Here is a 16,093-nt window from a genome sequence, read left to right as displayed (position 1 = left end):
GATGATAACTCTTCCATGCATCCCTGAGCCCATACACTTCCAACATCTCCATGGTCCCCGCACACCCCTTCACCTGTGGTTCCAGTGCCCTGGACTGTCCCCACTGTCTGTCAAGCTCAATGTCGGCCCTCCTAAGCAATGTGGCCAGCGGCATCTAGCATTATTTTGGCAATTGTCTTTCGCAAGAACCGCTGTTGGCCAGTATTGGGACAGTATACCGAGGCCAGCGTGAAACTCACATTCTGTACCGAGTCGGCAACCAACAAAGCCCTACCTTCAACATCTGCCCACACCTTGGTGACCTACATGCTCAGCCCTCTCCTGATAAGAATACCAACCCCCGCTTTTCTCAGGGGTCTGGAACCCCAGAATACCTGACCCAGTCACCCCCCCCAATCCCCCAGGAAGCCTCCTTTCCTATCCTCGGGCATATTCGGTCTTCTGGAGGAACATCACATCCAGGCCTGCTCTGTGTAATTCTCTTGCAATTAAAGACCTCTTTGTGGGGGAATTCATTCCCTTAACGTTTAGTGTACCCACCCTAAGAAGGCCACTCCTCTCAGTACCCAAATCTATTGCCATTCTCTCTTACCCGCGCCCGCAACTCCTCCTCTCTCCCTGGGCTGCCAAGACCCATACACCACCTCCCTGCTGCCCCTTACACTCTGCTTAAAGAAGGCTCTGTTCTTACCCCCTCCCCCAACCCTCTTGAAGGCGTCTGACACCGCCTGGTTAACATCACCAGGCCTGGCTCGGGCTACCAGCGGGGACCATTCACCCCACAGTCCCTGAACTGTGCAACCTCTTAACCACTGAGCCCCCTCCCCCATCCAACAAACAATTTGCAGCAAAGCCCCCCTAAGTCCCAGAGACCCCATAGTCTACCTCACAGGACACTGTCAACACAGTGTAACCCATACACTCACAGAGGCCCCCTTTTCTAATCTTAAATCTCAGAACCATCACTGCACTCACATTTAACAGCCTTACATTCCACCCGGTGCGTTTCCAGAGTCCATCACAGACAAAGCGTTAATTCTCCTTTACTTCCTGGACCCCGGTATGCACCTCAGTTTCAGTCCCTGGATGCGCCACAACCTGTCTTCGCCTGCTCTTTCGTCCTGGTTCTGCCCACTCTCTGGTTCACCCAGAAGCTTGGACATGCATCTGCGGATGTTTTTCTCAGTCATCAGACTCTGTTTGCGTCCTTCCCGTTTGAATGTGAGGGAGAACGGGAAGCCCCATCTATAGCACACACCCTTCTCTTTTAGCCACTTTGTCAAGGGCATGCACATCATTCTCCTGGCCAGAGTAAGTGAGGATAGATCTTGGAAGATTGTCACTCTCAACGAACCGTAGGTGATGGGACCCTTCTGCTTCGCTTTCTCCAAGATTTTGGTTTTATCACAAAAGTTGTGGAACCGGGCTTGGACTGCCCGGGGGCCCCCAGGTGCTCCCCCCGGTCTGTGTATTCTCTCAACCTTCGCCTCATCAATGGAGTCATCCTCGAACATTAACTTCGTAACCTCAGGTTGTTACGTCTTTCCCGATTTTCCAAATCATCCATCTTTAGGCGAAATTCCTCCTCCTAGCTTTCCAGATCAATTATTCTTTGGTCCATTTGCATTTCCAGTGTATTCAATGAGGTTTGATTACTTTCCACCTCTTCTAGCCGCTCCTCCATCTTGTCTATCCTCTTCGTAATCTTATCGACCCGGCCTCCAATGTCTGCCCTCATGTTCCTTATTTCTTCCATCAAGGCAGCCACGTCTCCCTTGGTAGCAGCTGATTCCTCGGCAGACATTGCCTTTTTGGGTTGGTCCGAGGTCACAGGCCCTGGGCGTTGTGGGGTATATTTATAGGTGGCCAACTTTCACCTTACTTCCATGCACTCTGTGCCGCAGCCAGTGCGTGGTGACCAATTCTTCCCTGCCGTCTCTGCTCCCGTCTCCGTAAGTAATGCTGCCCCATACTAAGTACTTCCTCCAGGGCTGAATGTCCTCCTTAGGCTTGTGTCCAGCTGCTATGTCCTTGTGGCGGGCACACACCCCTATGTAGGGGGCCCAAACCTCCCAGGAACGTTTAGGATGGTGGGTAATCTGAGTACTCCCTTTCCTCACTGTAAGGTCCTTGGCAGAGCCCAGGAGGTGCCCAGCTACTGTCTCCGGTGTGGCCTTTCCCAGTACTGGCAGTCTCTCCTGGTCCTTCCTCATCTCCTTGTCTCTCCAATCAGCAGGTTCAGTTAAATGGGCACGTCACCATCCGGGACCCAGAAGGAGGGCACACGCCCCAAAATTGGGGGCCCACCACTCCCAGAGCCCTCTGGTCTCTGTGTTGGATGTTCCGAATCTATGTCCAACTTTAACACCTGTTCTGTTCCACTTGGGTGGCCGGTTGCACTCTCTTGAGCATGTCCAATTTCCAAGAAATTATTACTAATATTAGTAGGTTAGGACGAATGTTAGGCCATGTGATCAGGGCCGTGGCCCATGAGGCCTCTGGTGCCATCACTGGGTGGGACACGCCTCCTCTGATGTCCCCTGGTTTGTGTGAAGAGTAGAGTCTCTCAATGGTGTTGTCTTTCCAGAGTGCCCCTCTCTGGAAGGAAGTATTTGCCCAGGACGACGCTCGGCGTGCTCACTGCTCCTCCACCTCTCAGAGTGGAGATGGTGGTATTAAGCGGCCGCTGCTCCCCCCTCTTTGCACAGCTATCTGCCAATTTCCCCAACACTGGTACGGGGGTTGCTGACTATGGAGGGATAGATCTGCCCCCTTTTCCCAACCTCCCGTGCCTCGGCAACGTTAGGTCACTGGGTTGATCTCTACGTATGCTGTGGGCCAGGGTTTCCCAGCCCCTCCCCCTTGAACCACGACGCTGTGGACAATCCGGGGCACCCACCTGGCGACCCCACATGTTTGGGGGGCCCTGAATACACGTGCTCTGTGTGGGGACCACTGCATCCCCAGATGGTCTGAGCTCCTCTCCCTTCATGCTGCTCTCCGCTAAGTTGGCCCGTCGGGGCAACTCCGTGGGGATGTTATGGCTATGTAGATGTGCATTCCCACAATCCTCCCAACACAGGTCTATGTCGAGGGGTGGGGGGCCCACCGCCACCAAGGCAAGCTGCTCCCTCTCCTCTGAATCCGCTGGGGGGGCACGGCATTTCTGCGTTATGCCGGTGTCTCTGGCAGGGAAGACCTCCACCGCTAGTACGCTGTTCTGATTCCCCAGCTCCCTCCACTCCTCTGGGCTCACCCCCAGTTGGTCTCTTGTGTTCTGGGCACTCTGCCCAGATCTCACCAGCTCCCACGTCACGGGGGGTTGTGGAGGGTTCAGCGTAGCCCAATCTTCTCCACAGCCATACCTCTAGCACAGCGTCTCCTCTTTCAGGGCACGGCCGATGCTCACAACGCCATTCCTCGCCTCCACGCGGCTCTCATGTGGGCTGGACTTCCACTTTTGCTTTCTCTCCTACGTGCCAGGGCTGCTCTTCAGTGATTCTGAGGTCAACTCTCACCGTTCTTCGCTCAATATATACAGGCGAGGTTCACCCACTGTTATGTTCTGTTTATCTTGGGGTGGGGGGGGTCGCAAAGTGGGAGCTCAGACCACTTTTGGGACCGTTGGGCCAGGAACTCACGCAGAGGCCAACTGCATCCATGCGCCCCCTGGTGGCCGTCGTGTCTTTTTTAATGCTGTTTTTTCAAAAACTGCAATTTTTGTTGGTGTTTTCGCAAAAACTCCTGCACATTTTTACTGATCACAAAGCTTTGGTGGGACTTTTCACAACTTGTGGTCTGGAAGGGATATCTCCTAAAATCATGAGGTAGGTCACCTCATTACAAGGGCATGATTTTTCCGTTCAGCATGTGGTGGGTAAGGACAATGTAGTGGCAGATTTCTTGGCCCGAGCAAGGCGAGGTGGCGAAGAGGTAGCAAGTGATGATGAAGTGGAGGAGATGGAAAAACAAGCCTAAGTGGTATGTTGGGGATTGGTCAACAAGCAAGAGTGGGATGAGGAACTGGAACAGGATATGGAGCTAAGGTAGGTTGTCAGCAGAGTGGAATCAGCATCGGTCAGGCAAGTGGATTGTCTGGGACATAAGCAGTATAGTTAAGTAAACGATTAATTGAGAATCAAGGATGATTTCCTCTGCAAGGGAGGCTGTCACCTTTCATTATAGTGGTGATGAGGATGGTATAGGCAAGTGGATTGCCCGAAACGTAAGCAGTTCAGTAAAGGATGAATCGAGCATCGAGGGTGGTTTTATCTGCAAGGGAGGTAGATTAGAACCTTCTTTGGGTGTAAGAAAAATAAATGTCGGTCATGAGAGAGATTTAGGCTTGACCAAGGCCATAGGTAGGCTTCGGTGTGAATATTGGTGGTCAATGAATGCAGTGTGTGTCGTGATGCTGATAAAATGTTGATGAACAGGATCCAGCCACTGAAGCTGCTGGAATTTCCCAGCTTAACTTGGGAGTTTGTGGTGTTGTGGTGTTGGATATACTAGGTCCACTTGACGGTGAAGTATATTCTGATTCTAATGGATCTTTATTCAAACTGGATAGAGACCGAGGTGGTGTGAAGGCTGACTTGAAGGCAGTGGTTGAATTATTGGATATGCTTTATCAGAGAGAGTGTTTCCCCAGTAAGTTACTGATGGACAATGGGGTTCAATTAACATCAACTGTTGTGGAGTGTTTTCTAGATGGGGTGGAGCTGGCGCACCACAAGACCTCATTCTACCATCCAGAAACTAAAGATGCGGTTGAAAGGTTCAATCGCACACTCATGCAGACGATGGAGGTGTCCAGGAGTGTGGGGGAAGTTGTCGGAAAGCTGTGGAACGCAGGGTAAAGGTGTGTGCATATAGGTTGTTGTCACATGCGACCACAGTACTGGTATCCTTTGGGTGCTGAGGAGGAAGCAGCATAGGTGGTGTGCCAACCTGTGGTTGGGATGTGCAAGATTTGTGGAATGGGACAAAGAGAAACTGAGAGAAAGGGTGAATGAGATGGTGCAAAAAGTGAAGATTAGGTATGATCTTCAGAAGAATGGTAAAAGGGTAAAAGGAGTGATTTTCGGGAAGGGGAGCATGTACGACTGAAAAAAGGCAGGATAGTATCTAAAGGACTCAGTAGGTTGTGGGGGCAACAAAAGATACAAGTATATGATGATGCTGTAGTCATGGATGATGGGAGGATATGAAATAAAAATAAGCTTGCCAAAGTGATGGAGTGTGAGGAATAAGCAGAAGGAGTTGGTTGGACCCTCATGTTTGACTTTCATTGTTTCTATATTATTTCATCATTGTGAGAAGAGAGGTGTGTTATATATTAGATATGTTGCTCCCATATCAGTACTGCAGAATCATTCCATGAGCAATATTCTAAATTAGTACCTGGCAGAACGGGGGGGCAGCCACTCAGCTAATGGGGAGGTTCGGAATATGGGTCTTACCAGACGGGCCGGTCACAGAAAGGAAGAAGGGACTACAACACGTAGTCCCTTCTCTCCTTTCCATGGCAGCCATTTCTTTTGTTTACTTTTTTTAATGGCCGCCATGGAAGGATAGAAGGGACTACATGTAGTTCCTTCTCCCGTTTCCATGGCAGCCATTTTTTTGTTTACTTTTCTCTATTTTTTTCAATGGCCGCCATGGTAAGGGAAAACTGCCATTTTTTCCCCGGTCTTACGGCCAGGGTACTAATAGCAATAAGCCCCTTGCAGGGGGGGGGGCATTACCACTTCAGATAATGCCCCAGCGCCTTCGTTGAGGCCCTCGCTTTGCTTGAGCCTGTAACTATGGGCCCTGGGGCATGACCTGAAGTGGTAATGCCCCCCTGCTCAGGGCTTATTGCTTAATTGAGTTCCCAGCATTGGCTGTGGATCTGGTGAGCAGCATTCTACATGGAGTTCCCAACATTGTCTGTGGAACTTCTTGTTGCATCCACTTCTAACCGGAGGTTCTTCTGGTGAATGGATGCTGGGAGCTGAGATATGATATGATATGATATTTTATTTCTATCGCGTTCATACACAAGTGTTTCAGAGCGCGACAAGGCAAGGGAGGGGAACAAGGGAGAACACAACAACGATCTTACTGGGCCCAGTGACATTGAGAACGCGCAAGTGCATGGGAAAGGGAAAGGGGGAAAGTGCATGGAAGGGGGAGAGTGTACAGTGCGGGGCAGAGGAGAAACAGATAAATAATAATAAAAATAAATAGATAAATTGAGGCAATAAACAGTGGTAGTGCAGCCAGCAAGTGACAAGTGCTGTGTTTAAGGCAGCAGACTGGGTAAGTCTGATAAGTGCTGAAAAAGAAGAATATGGGGGTGATTGGGGGACTGTAGGGGTACAGATACAGACCCAGTGTGAGGGGTGGCCAGGAGGCAGTGCAGGAGGGTGGCAGGGTGAGCTGGTACCTGGGCCTAGGGGACAGAGCGTGGCCAGGTGCAGTGCCAAGAGAGAGCAGATCAGCAGGGGATTTGGGGAGTGAAGTCAGAAGCAAAGAGGAAGGTCTTGAGGTGCTTCCGGAACCAGAGATGGTTCTCCTCAGGTTTTAGAGTGGCAGGGAGGCTATTCCAGAGGGAGGCCCCAGCCGAGGACAGAGATCTACCCCCAGCTCGTTTCTTTGAGAAACAACTGACCCTGAAGGAGTTAGAGGTCGAGGAGCAAAGAGCTCGAAAGGGAAGGTATTTGCAGAGGGATAGCTGAAGATATTTTGGACCCAGGCCCCAGTAAGCCTTGTGGACAATGCAGAGGGTCAATGGAGAGATTTCAGAGCTGAGAGATACGAACCCAGGGCTTGAGGCCAAGGACAAGTCTTGCAGTCCTGTTCTGGATTAGTTGCAGAGGGCGGAGAGTAGAGGCAGTTAGATTTAGAAAGAGGCTGTTACAATAGTCGAACCTAGAGAGACCCATAGCTTGGGAGACAGTGAGCTTCTGGGGGAAGGAGAGGAAAGGCAGAGTACTCCTGAGGAGGTGCAGTAGGAAGTTTGACTTTTTAGAGACCTCAGAGATGTGGACAGAGAAGGAAAGTGTGGAGTCAAAGATGACCCCAAGGTTCTTAGCCTCGCAGGTGGGGGTAGGAGGAGGACCAAGGGAGGCTGGCCATAGAGTGAGGGGAAAGGATGGTGAAGGTGTGCCGATGAGAAGGATGTCTGTCTTGCTGGCATTCAGACAAAGATCATTGGCGGCACACCAATCTTGAATGGCAGTTAGGCAATCAGAGATGAGAGAGGAAGAGGAGGTGGCTGAGGGCAGCCTGAAAATGAGTTGAGTGTCGTCAGCGTAGCAGTGGAAATTAGAGCAGAAAATGATAATGCAGTGGGCGAGAGTTGCCAGGTATTGGTTAAAAAGCCAGGGCGAGAGGTTATACCCCTGGGGAATACCACAGGTAGAGAGGAAGATAGATGATAGGAAGGACCCAAGTTGAACCTGGGAGGGTCGATCAGAGAGGAAAGATGTCATCCAGGCCAGAGCCTGATCAGTGATACCCAGGTTATCACGGAGACGGTTGAGCAGGATTGTATGGTTGACTGTGTTGAAGACAGAAGAGAGATCGAGTAAGATGAGGACAGAGGGAATGTTAGAGTCAAGAGGCTGATGTGCTCTTGGGTGCCTTGCTATCCACTGCTCTGGACTCTGTTATTTACAAAGGTAAACTAGCAGTTTGATCTAAAGCCGACTCTGTCACCTTTCATTATAGTAAGCTTTCTGCATCAACATTACATGGTTTCTCCTTTTTCTTGGCCTGTTTTAACAGAACATTCTATCCTCATTGACTGGAATGTTGTAATAGCATTATAACCCTTCTGTCTCGAGCCATAGCAGTGGTTGTTATGTCTTTGAAATCGATAACACATAGTGAGGGCATATGACTGCAGTTATATCCCTTGGTGGTAGCCTGTAATGATGTATTCCTCCCAGAAGATGCTGTGTGCCTGGGAAGATTATCCAGCATTTCGTCCAATTCTCCATCGGTAAATTGGATGTTTTCCATGTGATGCCTTGCAATAGAATTCAAACCAGAGTGATGAATGAGGTTCAGAGTGTCTTGTTTGAATGGCATACAAAGGATGGGGTTTGGGGGGGGGTCCCATTGTCATAGGGGGAGATTTTAACTGTAAATGCATGGTGTCTCCTGCTGAGTTGGAAGAGTAAGATCGGTTCGACTCAGGCGTGGAGAGTGTCGTCACCTCCAGAAGGGCCAATACCGGGAGGGCATGGTTGCATTTTCTGTCTTGATGGAGCTTTGTTCAGTCCAATTTGATAGGAGAAGCCTGGCTACAAGATGTCCCCACATGGGCTAATGCAATCACATCCTCAACAATAGACTACATCTTCATCAAAAACATAGATCTGGACATGGTGAACTATCTAAAGATAGTAAAAAAATAATGTGAGCGCCCACTCACTCCTCTTTTTGACCCTATTGCCGCAAGGATCGTGGGGTGAGTTGGAGTCCATAAGAAGTAGAAATCAGATTATCTCTGGAGCAAAGGACTTATTGGTCCAGTGCAGTCATAATGCTGGGCCAATAAACAAGAGGTTGTCCAGTTGGTGGTATGGCCTTACATTGGAAGACAGGAGGGGGGCGGCATCACGGGTTTTCTTCCCCGGACCTGCTAACCAAACTGGGGAAAACCAGGGAGGAGGCACAGGTGTGCCCAGCACGATCACTGCAAGATGCCAAATGTCATCCATTGGACAGGGAGGTAGTTGATAGAAGGTGCCTTTTGAGGGCAGAAATTCGGGTGGTTATTAAGCGCAACCTTAAGACCAGGGAAGAGAAGCGAAGAGTTATAACATCTCTGAAGCAGAAGTACACATGTTTGGAGAAGACATCGTAAATTACAGAAATATATCATTACAATCAGGAGTTGCTGTTACATTTAGTCAAAAAAGACGCAGGGGCTATATGGTGGTGACTCAGTAAAAAGAGTTTACTCCAAATTCCTGCTGAGGCTTCTGCTGTGTCTGTGGAAGCGTGGGTGAATTTTCTTCAGAATAAGTTCAGTGCGGGCATCCAGATGCCTAGTGTAGGAAGGCTTTCCATGGGGAAGGGCCCCATGTTGGACTTCCAATTTGACAGAGACGACTTAGAATTAGTGATTAACAACTTAAATAACTCACAAGCCATTGGCCCGGATGCGATGAATAATAGGGTTTCGAAAAATAATCCTTGTCTCTGGGCTGATATTTTAGTAATCATTTCGAACAAATAGCCAGTAGTGGGACGTGCCAAAGTCATGGAGTAATTCTATTGTGATTCCAATCTACAATCTGGGAGATAGAGGTTCACCGAAGAGCTATCACCTGATCTCCCTTTTAGACCCGATATCTAAGGTTTTTGCTTCCTTCATACTGCATGATCTGAGAATCTGGGCCAAAGCTACCCATCACCTGCATTCACTTCAAACAGGGTATAGGAGGTGAGTCAGCACTATACAGAGCCGAATGACCCTGTATGCTTATCTCTCAGAAATCGATGGCAGTGCCCCCAAAAAATCTGTATGTAGCTTCCATCGATTTATATGCAGCCTTTGATAATGTGGACCTTTCGCGCCTATGGAAGAAGTTAGCAAGTTGGGATATTTATCCAGGTCTTTTAGCAATGATCTGGATGCTGTACACCAATAATACCACCAAAGTTTGGCTAAATATCAAACAGGAAATATCGAGAGACATCTCTGTGACAACGGGCATCCGACAAGAGTGTGTAGTGGCACCCACTCTCTTCAACTTATATCTTTCAGACTTGTGGGAAGAATCTAGAAAAAGGGAAGGGTAGGACCCCCATTGGATGGAGCTGAAAGTGGGATGCATTGCCTATGCAGACGATTTAGTCTTGCTGGACTATACTCCTGCGGGACTGCAGCGATGCCTGACAGGAATATTGAACTATCTGTCAGAGAATCATTTAAGAGTAAACCCTGCTAAATCCTATGTCATGAAATGGCAAAAAAGGAAAAAATAGCTTAGTTATACATGGAAGTTAAAAGATTCACCTATTGATAAGGTCGACTGCATGAGATACCCGGGTTTCCTCGTTTCCAACAAACAGAAAAAAAAATCATGGAAAGGAAGATGGAAGAAAACGCGGGAGCGTGCCATTCACTAATAAAGGCAGTCAAAAAATTGCTTGTGTGCATTCTCTCTGCTCCCTCTAATTGAGATTTATAGGTGCAAAATATCTGCGATCGTCTTGTACGGTTGCGAATTGACCAATAATAGGTGCTTGAAGTTTTTTGACTTTCTGGAAGGCAAGATTCTGTAGCGAGTTCTGGGCCTTCCCTTCTCAGTGGCGTGATTAGATTAGAACTGGGCCTGGTTTCTTGGTGGGCTCAGTTTATGAAGCAAAGTCTTTCCCTCTTTTTCAAAATGTCAAGAGCGGAGAAACTGCTTATTGATTATTACTTGTACACCATGATGGGTAAAGGATGTCATTCCTTCCTACTCAAATTTAAGAAAAGATGTGAGCATTTTATTGAGCTTGTGGACTTTCTGGTACTGTATCTGACGACATATTGAAAACCAAGGTAAAAAGGTGGGACAACATGACAGATATGCAAGACCTGGGGCGCCTAAAACTGTACACGGGGCCGAATCTATTGTACCTACCTACGGGGGATGTTAGATAGTATCTAAAATAATTCCCATCAGCAAGACTTAGAGATTGGTACTTTAGATTTAGAATAATCTGCCTACCAACATTAGAGGTAGCAGGGACCAAATTGGGGATTCCCATGGAATTACGATCTTGCAGATTGTGTGGTGATGAATTTGAGTCGCTATAATATCTGCTGTTGTTCTGGCCAAGATTGCTGGATAAGAGCATTACAACCTTTGGTCCTTTCATTAATTCCCTAGCAGAGATTGTTTCGGCAGACCTATGGCATTGGCTTATGACGACCTCCTCTCTGTCACTAAAGTTAGCACTGGCAACGTTTTTGGTGCACATTTTTTAAAGAATTGAGGAGGTGATGGCTGGAGCACAAGCGGATTTAGAAAAGATCATATGATACTAGGTTGTGTGGTTATTCCTTTCTACCCCTCCCTCTGTCCTACCCAAAATGGAATGGAATGTAGAGCTGTTATGTATGCTGCTTTGAATTGTACATAAAAATGTATTGAGTTGCCATCATTATAGGCCACATATGCAAGAGGGGCGAATCAATTTGACTGGCGTGAGCTGATTGTATTATGTGGGTTTTCTATATATTTTATATTTTTTATTTGTGTTTATGGTTATACTTTTTCCATTTTCTTATTGTGTCTTTACATTTTACTATATTGCGACTGCATTTATTTCCGATGCTTTCTTCTTTCTGTGCTTGTGTGTTATTATGTAAAAAGTATCCTGTGTACTAAAATTCATTTTTAATAAAAAATGATTTAAAAAAAAGAATTCAAACCGGTACATTTCTCCAATGATAGCTTACATTTACAGGGACAATCTGCTGTGAGAATATCACAAAGGCCTTTCAAATGGAAAAATGCATTCCTGGTGGAACTACAAAATCAGAAGAGCATGGGTTGTCACTCCATGTGTATTTTCTGTCACTACATGTGTGCTTTCGACTACTATAAATGCACCACATCGTTGCACGGAGGGCAGACAACTTAGTCATCCAAAAGTTACATATTGCTAAAATAAGACTATTTCTCTCCTCTGCATAAGAGATAAACGCTAATGCAGAAATGTTGCACTAGGATTTACATAAGGAAAAGACGCTACGGCGTCTGGCCGGTCTCTATAATATGCTTAGTAAAGTCCTACATAGGTATGAATTCAGATTTTCCACACATTCGTTACAGAAAGTCATAATTCTATTAAAGACACGGAGGCGAAGGATTATGCTTACTCTTCAACTTTACTGATCAGCAGCAAAGAAAATATTTCCAAAGAACATGAATACAAATTTGTAAAAACTACAATAACCATGTTTTTTTGAACATTTGTAGTTCATTTCTATTGGTCTCTAACTGACCACGTGACAAACTTTAAACCAATAAGACAGTCCTCAATGAACTAAATCTCTTGTCCTCTTTCCCTTCTCCCTCTTTCTTTGATTCTGCGAGGATGAGTTCTGTACATCTTTGATATTCTCTTCTCTCAATTTCCTATTTGTTTGCCATCTGACATCGTCCCTAGAGAAAACATAATTTATAACAGTGACTATAAATCGAGTACAGGGTGGGTCAATCGTATAATACCACATCTAGTAATAACTTGTATAAACATCGAACATTAGCAACATCATCATATTCATTATACTTCTTAAACGATTTTGCATAATAGTTACAGAAAACATGTTATGTAAACATTACATTCTTACGATTGATCGGGTGGGATAATCCTTCGCCTCCGTGTCTTTAATAGAATTATGACTTTCTGTAACGAATGTGTGGAAAATCTGAATTCTATGTCAAGACCGGAGGCTCTGATTATGCTTGTTCAAAGCTTACTTACCACTAACGATGTTGCACTTTCTAAAGGTTTAAAATAGAAAGTCTTAAAAATCGATTCATTCGACCAATCCGCCGATTTCATAATGTCTTCTACTCTAGCTCCTATGTTATATGCCTTAGTAGCTATCGCTCCTCTGACTGAATGAGCGCCATATTTCTCAATATTTATGCCTGCTTCTGCCATCACCCACCTAAGCCATCTGGCTATGGTCGCCGGTCTAACCGCTTTAAAAGGTTTACAAATCGCTATTAATAGTTGAGTTACCCCCTGGGGTCTTATTTCCCTCGTCATATCTTCGTATGCCTTTATGCATCTAACTGGACATAATTTTGGTTGATTTGGAAAAGCTTCATATGAAACAGATTTCAAACCTGTCTTAGTCCTCTTTGAAATGAGGAAAGTCACTCCATTGGGGGACATACTCTGCCTATTAATCTCCAGTGCTCTGATATCAGACGATCTTTTACATGCTAGCAGACATAAAATCATAGCTAATTTACCTGAAATTGCTTTACGTGTCAAATCTTGATTATCTGGCCATGTCAAAAATAGTCTCAGGACCTTATCAACATCCCATAATTCACTATATTTCTCGTTAGGAGGTTTAATCATTTTTACTCCTCTTAATAGTCTACAAACTAATGGGTGTTCCCCAATCGCTAGACCATCAACTCTAGGATGTCCAGCCGATATCGCAGACCTGGCCGTGTTAATGGTTCTATAAGCTTTACCTTGTGCTGCCATCTGAGCTAAAAAATTTGCTACATGTACTACATCCGTTCCATCGGGATGTATGTTCCTCTCCAAACACCAGCTACACCATCTAGCCCATGCTGATCTATAAGCCTTGTGTGTTCCGGGGGCCCAGGATTCGTTGATAATGTTCTCAGCCTCATTCGATAGTCCTGGCCTAATCCAAGATCCCCTGAAATCGCCCACGCTACCAGGTTGATTCCTCCTGACCTCACCAAAGGGTGACTGAGACCTCTGGGATCTCGTATTATTAGTTCTCCCTTGGGTAAAGTCAGTGGATTTTGATAAGACATCTCCAGAAGACTGGGAAACCATACTTGACCTCTCCAATCTGGCGTTACTAGGATTAGTGATGCCCTCTGACGTCTCACCTGAGCAAGGGTCCTCATTATCATGGAGAACGGGGGAAATGCATAATTCCTCTGATGGCCCCAGACTTGCAGGAAAGCATCTATCGCCTCTGCCTCCGGGTCTGGTCTCCAGCTGAAAAATCGGGGTAATTGTCTGTTCAACCTCGATGCAAAAAGATCGATCTGGCATGGACCCCACCGGGACATTAGTTCCTGGAACACCCTCTCGTCCAGTTTCCAATCGCTGGAGTCTCTGAGGTATCTGGAATTCCAGTCGGCCACTACATTCTGTTGTCCCGGCAGATATTCTGCTCTTACTGAAACTCTTCTTTCCAGACAAAGTTCCCAAAATTCCTTCGCTAGTTCCGCAAGAATTCTGGATTTTGTCCCTCCCAGCCTGTTGATGTATCTGACTGCTGAGATATTGTCCATCTTTAGAAGGACACAACATTGTACTCTCTCTTGTGTCCAGCATTTGACTGCAAACGATCCTGCCAGTAATTCTAGACAGTTTATATGGAGCTTCGTCTCCTGATCCGACCATCTGCCCCCTGTCGATAGATTCCCGCAACGGGCTCCCCAGCCCCATCTGCTGGCGTCTGATTCTATGATCAGGTCCGGGGATGAGCCAAATATGGCTCTCCCGTTCCATGCATCCATATGAATGAGCCACCATTCCAACTCTTCCCTCACTTCTGTTGAGATGTTCACTTTTAATTCGTATGAAGCGCCCTTTCTGAGGTGATATATCTTCAATCTCTGGAGTGCCCTGTAATGTGATGGCCCCGGGAAGATTGCTTGAATCGAAGCCGCAAGGCGTCCCACCAATCTCGCTATGTCCCTCAGTGATATTTCGCCCTTTGCTAGTGTGTGTTTCAATTGTTTCTTGATCTCGTTCACTTTGTGAATGGGTAGACTGAGAGTTCCCTGATCCGAGTCCACTATGAACCCTAGGAATTCTATCTTCTGTGTTGGGATTAAGCTGGATTTCTCCCAATTTATAATGAAGCCCAGGGACTCTAATAATTCTATTGTTAATTGCACTTGTCCTACCAGTGTTTCTTTCTCTTGGCTCATCAGACATATATCGTCTAGATAAATTATAAGTCGTATCCCTAGAGCTCTGAGGTGCGATACTACTGGTTTCATCATCTTGGTGAAACACCATGGGGCTGCCAGTCCGAAAGGGAGACATCGAAACTCCCATGTCGTTCCTCCCCAGATGAATCTCAGAAATCTGCAGTGTTCCTCTGCTATGGGAATAGTCAGGTATGCATCCTTCAAGTCTATCCTGGCTAGCCAGTCTCCCTGAATTAGAATATCCCTTAGTAGGTGTATCCCTTCCATTTTGAAGTGTCTGTATACCACGTAACTGTTTAGACCTCTCAGGTTTATTATAGGTCTTGTCTTGTGTTTCCCTTTTACTAGAAACATATTGCTTATGTAACCTATTGACTGATCTAAGACTGGGCGTATGGCTTTTTTGTTTACCAAACCTCTCAACTCTCTTTCTAACGATATTTTGTCCTCTCTGTTCAAAACTATTCCCTTTGGTGGTTTCTCCTGCTGGGGTGTGTCTAGAAAATCTATATAAAAACCCTGCGCAGTTTGAATCACCCAGGTATCTCCTGATATGTTCAACCAATTCTGTAAAAATTGGGCGGTTCTCCCACCCACTTCTATGGTATTCACGCCTGGCATTGGTGGTCTCACCTGGATTGTTCTGCTGACGTTCACCTCGCCAGTTTCTGCCTCTTCCTCTACCTCTCGAAGGGAAGAACGGTGTTTGTTTGCGTTCCTCATAATCTCTCCATTGAGATCTGTCGTGATAGGATCGATTGTATTGGAACCGGCCAGCCGAACGACCCCTCCCTCTGCTGGCCCGTCCAAAAATCTGTCTCCCAAATACTCTTTTAAGGGAAGCTTGAGCTTTGTCTAAAGCTGCGTATGAATTTACGAATTTTGTGAGCTCCTTGATGAAGGAATCTCCAAACAATTTCCCTTTTGCCGAAGTGGCAGATTCTGAGGAGGCCAATTCACTCAATTTTGGATCGATCTTCACTAGTAACGATCTCCTCCTTTCTGTCGTAATAGCATGATTAGCGTTTCCTAACATGCATATCGCCCTCTGTGTCCATCCGATAAGGATTGCCGGGTCAATTGGCTCTCCTTTCGTTTTCGCTTCTTCTCCCATCTGGAGAATTTTTGTGAGGGGCCCCGTCATATCTAACATCTTGTCCTGACACGAACGCCAGGATCTGTCTAGGCCCTTCCTCACATCTTTGGTAAACTTACTCATAAAGGTTATCATTTTTTCATCTATAACCGGCGTGTCCGCCGCTCCCTCAGGGAGAAGAGGTCTGGGGCATTCCGCCCTCATCTTGCTTCTCGCCTCTTTGGCTAATGGCGCTCTCAGGCGCTTCTTCAGATATGCTGAAATCCTCTTGGGAGGTTCCCATTCTGAGGATCTGGGATGTATCAGGGTTTCTGGATCGAAATCCCCTTCC

The sequence above is a fragment of the Ambystoma mexicanum genome, chromosome 7q (assembly GCF_040938575.1).
Source record: "Ambystoma mexicanum isolate Mex_15411 chromosome 7q, UKY_AmexF1_1, whole genome shotgun sequence".
In the NCBI taxonomy this organism is placed as follows: domain Eukaryota; kingdom Metazoa; phylum Chordata; class Amphibia; order Caudata; family Ambystomatidae; genus Ambystoma; species Ambystoma mexicanum.
Note: the sequence above shows the minus strand (reverse complement) of the source record.